Source organism: Capsicum annuum, chromosome 11, assembly GCF_002878395.1.
Source record: "Capsicum annuum cultivar UCD-10X-F1 chromosome 11, UCD10Xv1.1, whole genome shotgun sequence".
Classification (NCBI taxonomy): Eukaryota; Viridiplantae; Streptophyta; class Magnoliopsida; order Solanales; family Solanaceae; genus Capsicum; species Capsicum annuum.
Genome location: NC_061121.1, coordinates 122,669,672 through 122,685,267, shown reverse-complemented (window position 1 = coordinate 122,685,267; position 15,596 = coordinate 122,669,672).

The following is a 15,596-nucleotide window of genomic DNA, read 5'->3' as shown; positions in this document are numbered from 1 at the left end:
CTTATTGAATTTTCCACATGAAAAAAGTGAAAATCTTAAACATTCCTTATGGAATAAATATCATTTAATTTAGAAGCTAACACTTGACATTATTAGGACAAAAAAATTTAGTTAGGGATCTTTAGAGTATTAAAGTTGTCTTCAGGTAAATAAGGAATTTAGGGTGTCATCCTTTTGGGTTGTACCATGTATATATCTACTATATATGGGATGATTTTTTGAGTAGTTTTCATGGATGGATGTAAGAAATAGAGCCCCGTGGCTTAAGTTAGCTTTTTCTTGCTTTCAATAAGCTTGAACGTGGGAGTAGTATATGGCTAGATTCAGGCCCTTAAAGTGAGGTTTCAATGGGAAAGTATAATTTGAATTGGACTTACCCGCTAGAATGAGTCCCACACTTCCAGTTTTCCATGTCTCTATGTTGAGAAAGTGTATAGATGGTACTTCATTGGTTGTTCCCTTAAAGGATGATGGTATTTTGGACTCTTTGGCCTATGAGGAGGTCCTAGTAAGGTTCTTGGGTTGGAAAATTTTCCAATTTTGAATGATATAGGTTGCTTCGGTGAAGGTTCTATGTAGGAACCAAAAAAGTCAGAGAAAGATACTTCAGAGGTAGAAGAGGACATGAAGTCCAAGTATCTGCATTTGTTTTTTGCTTGAAAACTCGTGCTTGAGGCGTATGTTAATGTTCTTAACTTAATTTATGTCCTTGTTAGGCAAGGGTTCAAGTCCCTAAACATTGAAATGAATAAGTGTCTTGGATGGACAATGGGTTTGAGTCCCAAAGTCAATGGAACGAATGGTTGATCGATAGTGTTCTTGGCATATTTCTTATCTTTGTTGTATGTCCTTATTTTTCCAACATGGCTTAAGGTTATCTTGATGAGTAATACTGTGTTAAGTTGTTATTGTTATTGCCTTACCTATCATTTGAGGATGAATGATCCTAATTGGGGGAGAATTAAACTCCCTAAACCATGACCCTTGCAAAAATTCTTGGGGTTTGAATATTTTGTCCATGGTATGACGCAACGGGACTAATCATACCCTAGGATATGACATTGTCCTCCTATTTCATATGTTATATAGTGTAGTGTTAGTTATATATTGTCTAAGACACGGTTTATCCCCTCCCAAGTCATATGTTAGGGTATGGGTCATATGTTGCCTAGTCGTATTTTACCATATACTTAGCCTAGAAGAAACTATCCAAGCTACAGTTCAAAGCATGAATTAGGTTGCCATTCATACCCTAAGATACGATTTATGAATGTGTATTCGTATCCTATATTGTTTAGGTGTCCAGGGTGAGCCCTAAGGTACCATTCGTACCCTAGGGTACGGTTTGGTGTGGAAGTCGTATCCACCTACGAATTAGTTTTCATCTTTTAAGTTAAGGGCTTCATGAATATTTCTCACCCTAAAAACCTTAATACCCCTCAGGATATAACATATTCAGGCCCCTCATAACATATTTTTGGTGGATCAACTCACCAAAAACACTCTCTAACTCATTCTCGAAGATTGAAGGCTAGGGTTTCTCAAGTATTCATCTATGAGCTAAGAGGGGACACGTTTCTTTAGTGAATCATCTTGTATAAGCCATGTATCTCTTCTATCATTCTTAACTCAAAATATCATGTTTTTTAACCATTTATTTTGACTTGTAAATGGTGGTTTTTAAATAAAATGTTGAGGGTTTTAATCCATAGTGATGGGTACTATTTACTCTTGCTTAAACTTGTGTTTGTACATGTTTTGGGTGATGGTTTACACTTGTGGGTGTTTGTTGAATGTGGTTTAACAAATAGGTCATGAGTAACCCAACATTTTATGATTCTTTTCTTGGTTTTTTTCTTGACAAAAGTACGCCCTTAAGGTGTTTATGAAAATATCTAAAGAAATAACTACTCACTTATTAATGGTGTATTGAACTATGATATTGGTCTAATAATTATGAATGGAATATGACATTATTTTAATGAGTATGAATTCTTGGTGAATATCTATGTAAAGGCCTTGATGGCTATGTAATGAGTTAATTTAGGGACTCTAATGGTGTGATGATTAAAGGGGTTCGAGTCCCCAAGCATGGAATTGAATTGTGTTTGAACTAAAGTTTTGTATAAGGGTATTAATGAAGAATGAATGGTTTTTAAAGGCCATGATGACCAAAAATGGATTTGTATAGTGGTATAGACTAAGGTATTGGCCTAATTAAATAATTTGTTGTTAAATGGTTATATAAAGATCGCGAGGTCATATATGTAATGTTGAATTGTAGCCTTGGTGAATTTAATTGTCTAAATTGGTTAGAGTCTTTATGTGTTGATTTAAATTGGTGTTAAGGTACGGACAAGGGGTTAGAGTCCCAATTGTCGACTAGTAATTTTCATAATGACTTTTGGTTAGTGTCCACTTGATATATATGTGAGGGATTGTAGTTAAGGTCCACTTCCCATATCAGGAATCTTGTGGGTAGAGTCTACTTTCCATATGATATAGCTTGTGGTTAGGGTCCATATGCCATATAAAACGGTTTGTGGTTAGGGTCCACTTACCATATAAGATTTGACGGTTTGTGGTTAGGGTCCACTTGCCTTATAGAATATATAAAATAAGACGACTTGAGGTTAGGGTCCTCTTGCCTATTGTAACAGAGAAGTTCAATGTTCTAAACTGAAAGGGTGGAAGGTTAGAGTCTTTCACTCCATGTCTCATGAATGAGTGCTTCAAGAATGCAAGTTATGACTTGTTCCGTTTTTTGGAATGTTATATACCTATATGTATATGTATCTTCATATATGCCTATGTAGATATAAATGTGGTAGCATATAATGGTTTGCCATGGTTTTGAATAACGATACTATTTTATCTTTATCCTTGATTTACATGCTATTTTGCCCCATTTTGATTCGAAGGGTTTGGAAAACATGATTTTTGACCTTTTAAACTGTTTCAAAACTTCAAAGAAAATTTGGAACAATTTAAGAAATTGCGAGTCAGGACTTGATTTTGAGAAAATATCAAGAAAAACTAAAAATATTACTTAAAATATTACTTAAAATATTTAAAATAGAAAAAATCTTTAAAGTTTAGAAATTTTGAGTAAACGGTTCCTATTAATATCTTGGAAAGTTTATAAGGCACCAAGAGTATCCGCTAAATTGCGGTTATTCGGACTATTTGAAAATAACTTTTTTGACTAACTTTAAATAGGGAAATTGTTTTTCTGAAAATAAAACGATTAAGGAAAATTGTCTTCAGGATTTGTGCAAAATAAATTCTGACGACTTAGCGGGGAATTTAATTAAGTCTAAGAAAACTAAAAACAACTAGCATATAAAGGGGAAAGGAGGAGATTAAAGGACTTAGGCCATTAGGCCCAAATCATAAACCCTGTCCTATGCTAATTTGGGATTTTGACCCATCTCCACCTATCCTAATCTAAATACTTGGGTTTTTGGTCCATAACCTATCCTAAGCTAGTTTTCGGACCTTTGAGGTCCAAAATCCACTTCACCTGTATTAAATTACAACTTTGGCTTTGAGGCCCAACTGAATTAATAAATAAATGACTACATAAATAAATAAAAATAAGACAATAATAAAAATTGAGACTTTTCAAATCTCTTAGTAACCTCATCAATGGGTTTTCACCCATTTTCTTTATTTTTTCATCTTCTTGCACCAGCACGTCATATAATCGACTTTGGGCTTAAAACTTAGAACTTGGCTTGAAGAGATGGGCCTCGTTGACCCATTACAAAATGCAAGAGGAAAGGAGTCTGTTTTGACTCCAAAACAAATTCATGCAAAGGGAAAGATAAAAGAAAAAGAATTAATATGTGTTTGAAAATTCTACACTTTATAGATAAATGATTATAAGAAAAAAAAATGCATTCTCAAGCATAAAGAAATAGAAAGCTATGATATCAAAGAAAACCAAATTATCCAAAGAAAAGGAAATTAACCTATCTCCTAAACAATCTTACAAAAATTTAATGTAGCACAATATAATTAACTAACCCTTGAAAAGAAGACATGAATCTACAAGCGTAGTTGCTTAAAATTTGGACAAATAGATTAATACATATTTGCTCATAGATATTAGGTAGAAGAAAAAAATCACTATAGCATGTAAATAACAATGGGATGTCTAAATACTTTAAGAAGTTAACCAATAAGCGAAGTGAAGCAAATAACATATTTTAAGCATATTTGAGAAATTATAGTGGAAGACAATATAGTAGAAATAGTAAAAGATTAATTCTAAGAAAAAGTGTTCAATTATGTCAACACCGATTTTGGTTCTACACCATTTCAACAAAACCTATAACACTAACAACCTTTCAATCTAAACAAGAGAAAATCAAAGATAATTTTTAACACGTAAATGAGTAAGTCACTACTTCAAATTGAGAAACAATTTCACAGAACCTTAACAATAGTAATTATTCCTTTTCGACATAAACAAAACAACTTTACATACTAAAAGAGAAAATATCCACCAATAATGAAATTGAACAAAGCATGAGCATGCATTTTAAGTAAAGATCAAAACTTTACCCATAATAATCAAAGAATAAAGCCAAAAAGCGAAATACTCAATATTAACTATTCTTTTGAATATAAAGAAAACAATTTTACATGCTAAAAAACAAACATATCTGTCAACAATGAATGTAAAGAAATTATTAGTGAATATTTTAAGAAAAGATAAAAACATTACCTTCAATTTTCAAAGAATAAATCCAAAAAGTACGTTCAACAATTCATAGCTCATTTATATACCATGAATATGAAAATAGCCCTAATATCGATCCCATAACGTCCTATGGCCTTCAAGGCATTCTCCCAGCAAACAAAATTACAACTACGAACTATGAAGAAGAGAATGATAATAAAACTAAAATAAATAACAACTACAAACTACGAAGAAGAAAAAGATGAAAAATAAAATGATAATAAAACTAAAAAGGGGAAAGGTGTATTTACCTTTTTTGAGGGATCAAAATGGAACTACAAGCTTTCTTTGGTGTCTTGATCACCACTGGAAAGCGTTCAACTCGAGAACTTCAATTTTCCCGTGAATTTCATGGAAAAAGAAAATTTTTACTAAAAAAAAACCTTCTTTGCTCAAAGGTTTTTTTTTCAAACTTGAGACTTGTCTTTCTGCCAAAATAGTAGTAGTATTTATAGGAAAAGATGGGAATTTTATTCTTTTCATCCACCAATGTGGAAGAAAAGTATTTATAGGAAAGAATGTGGATTACATTCATTTCATCCACCAATGTGGGAGAAAGAATTTAGGGGTGTTTTTGGAATTTTAAAATTGAAGATAAGATGAGGTGGAAGATAAGGTGGGGCAAATTGTATAATGTAGTACAATTTTTGAATTTTAAAATTAGAAAAAGGACTTTGAGAGTGAATTGTACAATCTAGTACAAAATTCTACATTTCAAATTTGAAATTATTTTTGGTGAATATTGGGTAGAAGTTATGAGAGTTTTTGGAAATTTTGGGGTTATTTAAAATATAACCCCAATTGAAATTTAAAATTTAGAAAATTTATTTAATTTTGACCAAATTAAAAATTAATTGGTGGATTGCATTGCAATAATGATCAATTTGATTTCAATTATGGCCAAATCTAATAGGCTAAATTAAATAGAAATTCGATACGAATTAATACTTCCTTTAATACAAGCATCTTGATTTAATAAAATCAAACATATATTCATCCAAATAAATTAATTTTTTGAGTAAATTATATTTAATTAAATACTTTATTCGTTCGAATTAATTTTTAAGCTTATCTTCATATAAACTCAAACAATGATAAAAATATTCATTCAAGTAACTAAATTTATACAATCGCGTATATGTGAATACAAAAAATGTATAATCGTCACTTAAATAACAAAATTAACCTAAATAAATATTTTGGATCGCATTTGTCTGGATGAAATAAATATTTCACTTTTATTTAAAATTAAAGAAACCCAAGATTAAATTTAGTCATGGAGGGAAAAAATTAGATTTCAACAATTGCCCCTTGGGGCCCTTTGAGTAGGGATGATGCAAGTAACCTTGGGCAAAGGGAGTTTGGCGTTCCTAATTTTTATCCGACCACAAATTCATTTCTAAAAGAGATTGAGGAGAGGTTGGAATATAGTCGAGTTTTCAACATAGAGCCTAGTCTACATATCCCCGAGACTTAGGAAATCAGACTGCTTATAGTTGGCTCAATCGGTAGAAAAAATAGTCTTTTATTTCAAATGATCTTTAGCTCAGGATGAGTGAAATGTTGATCGAGTTGTGGAAAAGAGGCTTGTAACCTCATTACCATGAATATGGTATCCTTCACATCCATAGGCAAGAACTTACTCTAACATAATTTCCACAACACTAGGTGTCCTATCACTAGATTGAAGGAAAAAAAAGGTTACCCTCGGTATGAGTGTAGAAATATCCTAAATGTAAAGGTTAAACAAAAATATCCCAAGGTACCCACATGCCTTCTAATAGGGGTGTGGTTTGAGGGTGGTGAAAATCATCCTTAAGCTCGCGTCTAAAGAGCTTGACGTCCCTCTCTAGACGACATCTTATTTTGCTGCTAAGAAAAAATTCTACGTTATGCTGCATCTTTTTTAGAGTCATCCACACCTGTGGATTTGATTTGAGAATTATATCATTTTGGATGCTCTTAACAACAACTCAAATAAATTATTATTTGTAAATAAAGCATTACACAAATGTAAATTAGCACAAACCTTCTTGAATATGCTATACTGAGATAGTTGATGAACTAAGTTGCACAACCTGTTCTAAAAATATTATGCCACTTTGAACAGAGTAAAGAGCCAATGTCTCTTATTGAAAGGCGAATGACCTAATTTAAATTCAACATACCACTTTGAATGGAGTGACTATCCAATGTGTCTCATAGAAAGGCAGACGACTCAATTTAAATTTAACGTGCCACTTTAAATATACGGACTGTCCAATGTGTCTCATTAAAGGGCGGAGGACCCAATTTAAATGTAACATGACACTTTGAATGGAGTGACGGTCTAATGTGTCTCATTGAAGGGCGAATGACCCAATTTAAATATAACGTACCACTTTGAATGAAGTGACGGTCCAACGTATCTCATTGAATGGCGGATGACCCAATTTAAATGTAACAAGCCACTTTGAATGGAGCGATAGTCCAACATGTATCATTAAATGGAAAACAACCCAATTTTAATGTAACGTGCCACTTTGAATGGAGTGATGGTCCAACATGTCTCATTGAAGGGCGAACGACCCAATTAAAATATAACATGCCACTTTGAATGGAGTGATGGTCCAATGCACCTCTGTGAAGGGCGGACGACTCAATTTAAATGTAACATGCTACTTTGAAGGAGTGATGGTCCAACCTGTCTGTTAATTACCTGTACTAAACTTATTAATATCAAATGCAATATGAGGGAAATTGTACATACCTTGCTTTAGTCTGCCACACTGAGGGAGGTGAAAATTCCTAATGTAATAATATCTTATGTTGAAGGAGATGCCAATCTGTATAATAACGTGTCACTCTAAAGAGAGTTACAGTCTAATAACTATATAACATGTTACTTTGAAGGAGGTGATGATCCATTGCACAAAAATATGTCACTTGTAGAGAGGTGATGGTTCATAACATAGTAATATGTCAATATAAAGGAGGTAGCATTCCCTAACATGATTGTATGTCACACTAAAGGAGGTGACATTCCATATAATAGAAAGTCACTTTGAAGAAGGTGGCAGTCTATAACATAATAAAATGTCACTCTGAAGGAGGTGACGATCCAAAACATAATATGTCACACTTAAGGAGGCAACGGTCCATAACATAATAACATGTCACTCTGAAGGAGGTCATGATCCAAACATAATAACATATCACACTGAAGGAGGTGATGGTCCATACATAGTAACATATTGCAGTGAAGGAGGTGAAAATCCATAACATAATAAAATATATCCTCAAATAAAGAGATGATCTGATGCACCTTTGTAAAGGGTGGAATCTTTAAATATAATAAGATATGTCCTTTTAAAACAGGGATGTCCCAAATATAATAAGATGTGTCAACTCAAATAACATGATGATTGGATATGTCCTCTTGAAATAGTGGATGGCCCAAATATAATTAGATAAGGTGATAATCTGTGTCCTCTTGAATGGGTGGATGACCCAAATATAATAAGATACGTCTCCTCAAATGGGGTGACAATCTGGAATAGTCGTGTATAATGTTACCTATATAACTCAGACACCACTCATTAATAACAATTTATTACAACTAAGTTAAGACTGCAACAGAAGATAAAGTCGTTAAACTCATGATGATTTGGAGATAGTGTTTTGAGTGATATCCCTATATCATAATTATTTTACTCGGTCATTTCCTACAAAATTAGAGAAAGTGTTAGAGATGATAACGAAGTAATAGAAACATAAATAAAGGGAAAAAAGGAGAAGAGAAGTTGTTTGGATTATTATGGCGAGGCCATAGTGGATCTAGTAATGCCCTTTATCAAGCTTAACATTGTCAATGATGTGACTTCATTGTTCCTGCATCCAAAGAAAAATTATTAGTTTTGAGAATTTGATTGTGTTGGTTTTACCTTGCTCTTTTAATGCTCCTTGTTTATCATTGATTTGCAGGGTTGAAGTACAGTATTTTTGGAATTTTTGAGGATTTCCCTAAAAACTTCTTCCCTAGTTTAGAAACTCTCAGAACTTCTTTGTAACTTATGACATCATTTAGTATGGAATTTTTGAGATCTTCTCGAAAATTCTGCCCAGTCTAGAATGAAAAATACTCAAGTCCTTTATGGTGTAGCATAACTTGAAATTGTACAAATTCTCAAAATTATGCACCTATTCAGCTTTAGAAACGTCGAATGTTTAATTTTGTAGCAAATGTCATGTTCTTGTAAAATTTTTGAGACCTTCTCAAAGATTTCTTCCCCAGTTACACGCTTCAATGTCATCTCCATGTAACTAAAAAAAAGATCCTCTTAAACCAAATCTTGTGGAGAATATGATCGAGCTAGTATGGTGGTTACATATTCTATTGAGGCAGGAGTCATACCAAACATAGTTCTACCATAAGACGGAAAAATAATTTTTCTAAGGGGTTGACCAAAGCCGACATAGGCCGCCTACGTATTCCATTCTTGGAAATTTAGGCCAAACATAGTTCATATAAATAAAAAAAGAGATTTAATATTTTTGATATTGTGACCAAAGACAACACAGGTCGCCTACGTATATCATTAGGTAAATCGAATCGAACGTAGTTCATTACAACTAGAAAGTAGGATAACAAAGAAATCACAATGAGCAACTATAAGGAAATAAAACCATAAAACATTGTTACAAGGAAATAAAAATGAGATAGTCTGATTACTAGAAAATAAAACAATAACATTAAGATAAAAGAATTCCAAAAGTGCGCCTTGGTGGAAACTTCTTTGTTCGTTGCGACTTATTATTCCAATGACTACTTCTTGTGATTAGGCAGTGGATTATTGTTGACATTGGCTGGAGCTTCTGCCAGTTTTATCACCTTTTTGTCAATCAAGTCTCGAATTTTTTGCTTAAGAGTTATGTATTTCTCGATATCATATCCAACGACTCCATAGTGGTAAGCACATCGCTTGTTTAGATCATACCAATTAGTAGAAGTGTTCACATACCTTGCTTCCACTGAATAAAGTAGTTTTACTTCTTTAAACCTTATAAAAAGTAAAGTAAGGGAGTCTGCCAATGGCGTGAAAATTCTGGGAGGCTTTCTTTCATAATTGGCATGAGGAGCATTATTTTCATAGTTTTGTGGTGGAGGATGACCATTATATGTTGCTTATGCATTGGAGACTAGATAGTGAGCATGTCAAACATTGGCTTGGTATCGTGGGGATTTCTTATAGTTGGATGAACCTCCCTGCGTCATTACTCCTATTACTTCTTTTTTCTTTTTCTTTCCATTTTCAGAAGAGCCAGTTTGGAAATTCTTATGAGTGGATTACAGTTCCGTCAAATTTATTATCCTCTATGTCTTGAGGCCATCTTCAATCATTTCTTTAGGCTTGACAATTTTAGTAAATGTCTTTCCACCATCACCATCATGTGATCAAAATACTCAGCACTTAGTGCATGAATTAAGTAACTAATTATTTTAGTTTTCTCCACAGGAGTATGGACCCTAGTTGCCTCTTTTCTCCACCATAGGGCATATTCATGAAAGATCTTATTTGTTTTCTACCTTAGCTTTGTGATAGAGATCATGTCAAAAATAATATTGACGTGAAACTTGTAATAATCTATAAAAGCATTTGACAAGTCATCCCAAGTGCGCCACTTAGTCACATCTTCCTTAGCATACCATTTTAGAGCCTTTCCACTCAAACTTTGAGTAAATAGATTAACTAGTATTCCCTAGTTTTTGACCACACCAATCAACTTTTCATAATAAGTTTTCAAATGAAAAAAGAGATTTCTAGACCCATCAAACTTTTTGAATTTTGGGATCTTGTAAATAGGAGGCAACTCAATCTTGGTAAACGCACACAACTCTTCATACTTCATACTTTAATTACTTCTAACCCCTCTAAGGATTCTCATTGCATCTTCTAAAACCTTGAGATTTCTATTAACTATCTTATTAGTGCACACCCTAGGATCATTTTCAAATTCAACATAATGATCAACATCTAGGTGGTATAAATTCCGAGTTTGCAACATTAGTGGGGTGGTAGCATAGGTGTACACTTGAAGAGTGTGATGCGACGGTGTTATGTTTTGAAACTTTGAAGGAGCAAATACATATACCAAAGGTGCATTCTGAGGAGTATGAACATTTTGAGAAGTGGAAAAATGACCACCTAGATCAATTCCTTTTGATGTCAGAAACATAAGACCCTTTTGTCGAGCATCAAGAGGCAGAGTCATGTTTGGGGGAGTCTGAGAAGGAGTTCTTTGCATCAACATGAATCTTAGTTTAACAATTTGTTTTTCCAAACCAGCAACGACCTTTGGGGTTATTTCTCTCCCTATCGAGGGACTAGGGTCTATTTCAACAGACAAGGTGGGAACCAACTCAGATGAAGTATTGATTAAACTAGGATCCATAATTGATCCAGCCTTTCTATTAGTCAAAGAAAGAACAACTAAGTCGATAGTTCCTCACTTGACCCTAGACTGGGTAAAATACTGATGTTCTATCATCGATAACTTTGCTTTTAGTTTTTGTACAGCAAGCAAGTTTGATTTCAACACAAATTGGCATCTCTCTAAAAGAAAATGAAAAACACTCACAAAGTAAAATGTAAGTTCATAAATTGTAATAATTGACCAAAGTAATGAGACAAATCAGACAAACATAGTCAAAGCACATAAATAATTTTTAATGCATCCTAACATACTTGAGACCTTTTAAGCCAAAGGTAAGCCTAATATTTGAAGGATATATATGTCATTTGTAAGATGTTTTATAGTCCCCAAAATATTATACAAACTTTATTAATAAATTAAATGGGGATACAAAATTAGAGAAAAGGGAAATACATAATATTAATCCCACAGAGGAGAGCAAATCTAAACTAAGCCTCCTTAGAAGCCCTTCTATCTTTAAAATTTTTGAAACGTCTGCATATCCTTCTTATGAAGACCTTCTTTTAATTAAACAAAACTATCTAATTAAAACTCTCAAAACCAAGGGATAATGGTTTATACAATCCGACATTATATCCTTTAATTTAACATATAAAAGATGATCGTCTATTATGACTCATGGTTAAATAGAAGTAAGACAAGTTTTTGAATAGGCCCAATAACCTCTTGGGTGTTGAGTTATCCTAGGCTCATGCTAAATATAGGGTTTTGTTTTAGCTCTATCCTGGGTGTCTAGAGTGGGTTTGGATAGAGTGATGAGTGGTGAGTTTATCACTTATTCTCACTCATTAGTCGAGTATATTACCTTGTTTTGAATGAATAAATAAAACAAAATCCATGGATAGATGCACTAACATCAACTCTTAGTAGGAATAAAGTTGAGAGGACCAAAAGATGCGAATTGGAGGTGAAAATAATAAAAAGGGAGCAAAGAAGAGTGTAGCTAAAGACCTAGACTACATCAGCCACGGTTCTCATGACCACGGCCCTCTATCCGTGGTTTCTATTAGTCAAGAAGGTCAGAGTAATGCGGTCTCAGCACACAATCGTGGTTGTGTTATCGTAGCCGCGTACATCTGTGCATGACTGTGGTTAAGTGGGAGTATGCCTAGGAGCATATCGATAAAAGTACTTGGATGCATTCCAAGCAATATTTAAGCAAAACCCCCTTCCTCTTTAGGATAGCTTAGCTCATAAGATATATGGGAATTCAATACTTGAAACCCTAATCTTGGGAAAGTGTGTAATTAACTTGGAAGGTTAAATTTTTAGACTTTTTATGAATAATGAATATGTTCGATAATCTTTATGGTATATCTCTCTTTACTTCCTTCATGAGTAGCTAAATAATTTAGTCTTGGGATTATGTTGAACTAGGGTGTAATTGTGTATGGGTATAATTGTGTTTGCATATATTTTAGTTATTGAGTATGGATTCTACCATTGCTTGATCTTGCCAGTTGAAATTTGATGGGTGAAAGCCCTAAATCTCTAAATAGGTTTGATGGGTGAAAGCCCCAAACTCTAGAAATCTTTATCATCCTCAAAAGAGGAATGAAGGTTAATATTAGGTAACCTATAACATCCTCGAAAGAGGGTTATAGAGAGACAAAGTAATGGTAAATGATTGAACCTAGAGAGACAAAGCAATAGTGGACAATTAAGCCTATGGTTTACTACCGTTTACAATCTTGGAAATAAGTGTATTATGAGTGTAAATCATGTCATGAGAATTATCCTAGAAATAGGGATGCTTGATTGAGGTCTTGGGTGATTATGAAATTGCGTACACTTGTGAGGTGCTCTAAAGAGCCAATGAGTGAAATCGTTGTTGTTTCGTTGAAATATTAACCCCAATGAACTTCAACCTAGCCTATCCTTTTGTTAACAACTAAACTTCATAACAAACCAACATCAACCCATATGCACTACCTCTAGGTAGACATAATCCTAAAATCTCCTTCAAATCTTGAATTCTGAGTAAAAGTTTTATTCACCAAGTGTGTCTTGAAGTTGGTTGTTGCGAATCCCCAAATCAAATTCCCCCTTTTTATTTCACATTTATTTTTATCAATATTTCAGGTAATCCATTTGTAATTTGAGCATCCATAAAGTTTGAAGTCTATAGTTCACTCCTCCAGATTCGACCCCAATTCAATTTGGGTTACTTGACATGATCGCCTCACCCCTAATTATAGGAGTGAGTTGAGCATTACCGAAATGGTGTCATTGCCGGAGAGTGAAATATAGATTTCACTTGTATGGTGTTATTTTTTACTTGGGAGTATACGGAGTGCCGCACTTTATTTTCTTTGTTGTTTATGGATCTTTTATAGGTAATCTTAGCATAATCAAAACTATAATTGAAGGCACCAATCCTGCATAGTACCTTGATGAACCCACTCATAGAGAAAGCCACTTGAATGGTAGGAGTCATACGAGTGAAAACCATATCCCACCTCACCATTAGAGTGGGATATTTTATATGACTAGTGTCATACTTCATGTGTTGTAAGTAAAGGGGCTATATGGAGTCCAAGCCCATGAGGATTTATATGTTCACTTGAAGAATTTCCTGGAATTTTGTACTCCTTTTAACATCTCTTGTATTACTCAAGAGTCATTTCATCTTCAGTTCGTCTCATTCTCACTAGTGGGTGAAGCATTGTTATGGTTCCACACACTCCCTATGCAGTTTACTCACTTCATAGAAGGAGCTTACAAAGGATTTTTTAGATCAATACTCCTCTCCATCCAAGGTTTGTCACCCGAGAGATGACATCATGAACTTTAGACAAAGGGATAGGGAGCTACTTCATGAATCATGGGAGAGATTTCATAGGAAGTTAGCCAAATGCCCATATCATGAGATTCCAAGGAAGACACTTCTCCAAATATTTTACTGGGCACTTGATCCTTTAAATCAAATAGTGGTAAACGATGTGGAAAAAGGTTCTCTCTTAAACTTGCATTTCATACGACTACAAAATTGTTTAGAGAGGTAACTAAACACAATCGGGAATTTCATACCCGAGATCTCAAGAATTCAACTAGCCCTGTACTCAAGCACATGATAAGTAGAGAACAGAGAAAGTAGGATAAGGATCAAGAGCAAACCATAGAAAAGATCTTAACCCAACTTGAGCTCCTAACCAGGTATGTCATGGGTGCACCCGTTAAAATAAAAAACTCCATGACACAAAGAGCCCATTACGAAGATGATGAAGCTAGGAGAATAGAAGAAGAAAATTGGTACCTAGCTAACCAATCGGGGAGTTCGCATTTGGCCTACCATAGGCACGGTGGGAATCTAGGTTGGATAAATCATGTTAGTGGTTGATTTGGACAGATCAGAAATATGAGTATTGCCATTTTTCACCTCACCATGATCGGGATTATAACAAAGAGTAGAGCTCCACTGACTCCAACAGAGGTAAAATGGAGGATCTCCTGGAAAGAATTTTGAACAAAGTTGAAGAAACAAACAAAAATAGTTTGTGAATTAAAAGAGGAAATCGTCTCACTCTCTAAAATGGTGGTCTACCATTCATTCTCTATCAAGGAATTGGAAAATCAAATTAGACTAGTCATCACACATCTAGATGCTAAACCCAAGGGGGATTCCACTAGTGGCAAAATCTCCAACCTCCAAAATGATGATCAAATCTTGGCGATGCATGTGGAGGGTAAAATGACAAAGGAATAGCACATGATGGAGGACTTGGGTGGCATGATGTCCAATACCCTATCAAAAGAGAGGTTGTCCCAAAGTCTAATCGACAAAGAGAAAAAAGAGTTGGAAAACATTTTTGGAAGGTAAATTAATGAAGGGGATTTTGATAAGTGGGGTCCCATGGATTATCCTTGACAAATTGATATATGCCAATGTCGCTCCACGAAGTTAAATAAGGCGTTGTGTGGGAGGCAACCAACAAATGCCACGAGGATGGCTCATATCCTTTTTATCATATTTTTATAGTACTAATGTTAGTTCTCTCATTTGAATAACTTATAAATGTATGACACTATAGACTGCTTTGATTAATCTTTGAAAGGAAGACGTGTGCATAATTTGAAGTGAACAACAATCAAAGGATTAATAAGCACAAAGTGAGATGAAAACCTAGTCAAGTGGAAAACAGGGGAGCAGACATGCCCACAGTTATCGCGACCTCGGTCCTCATACGCAATCACAATTACCCTCCTGTCTGCAATCGCGGTTATACCGCTGCTATCGTGAACACAGAAGCCAATTGATTCACTAACTACTTCACTAATTTTCTCACACTCTCGCTCAAGTTCATTTATGCAGAAAGGGTCTAATCTCAAAGTGAATGGTGATGGTGCAAAATCTGAAAAGGATAGCAGTCTTTGA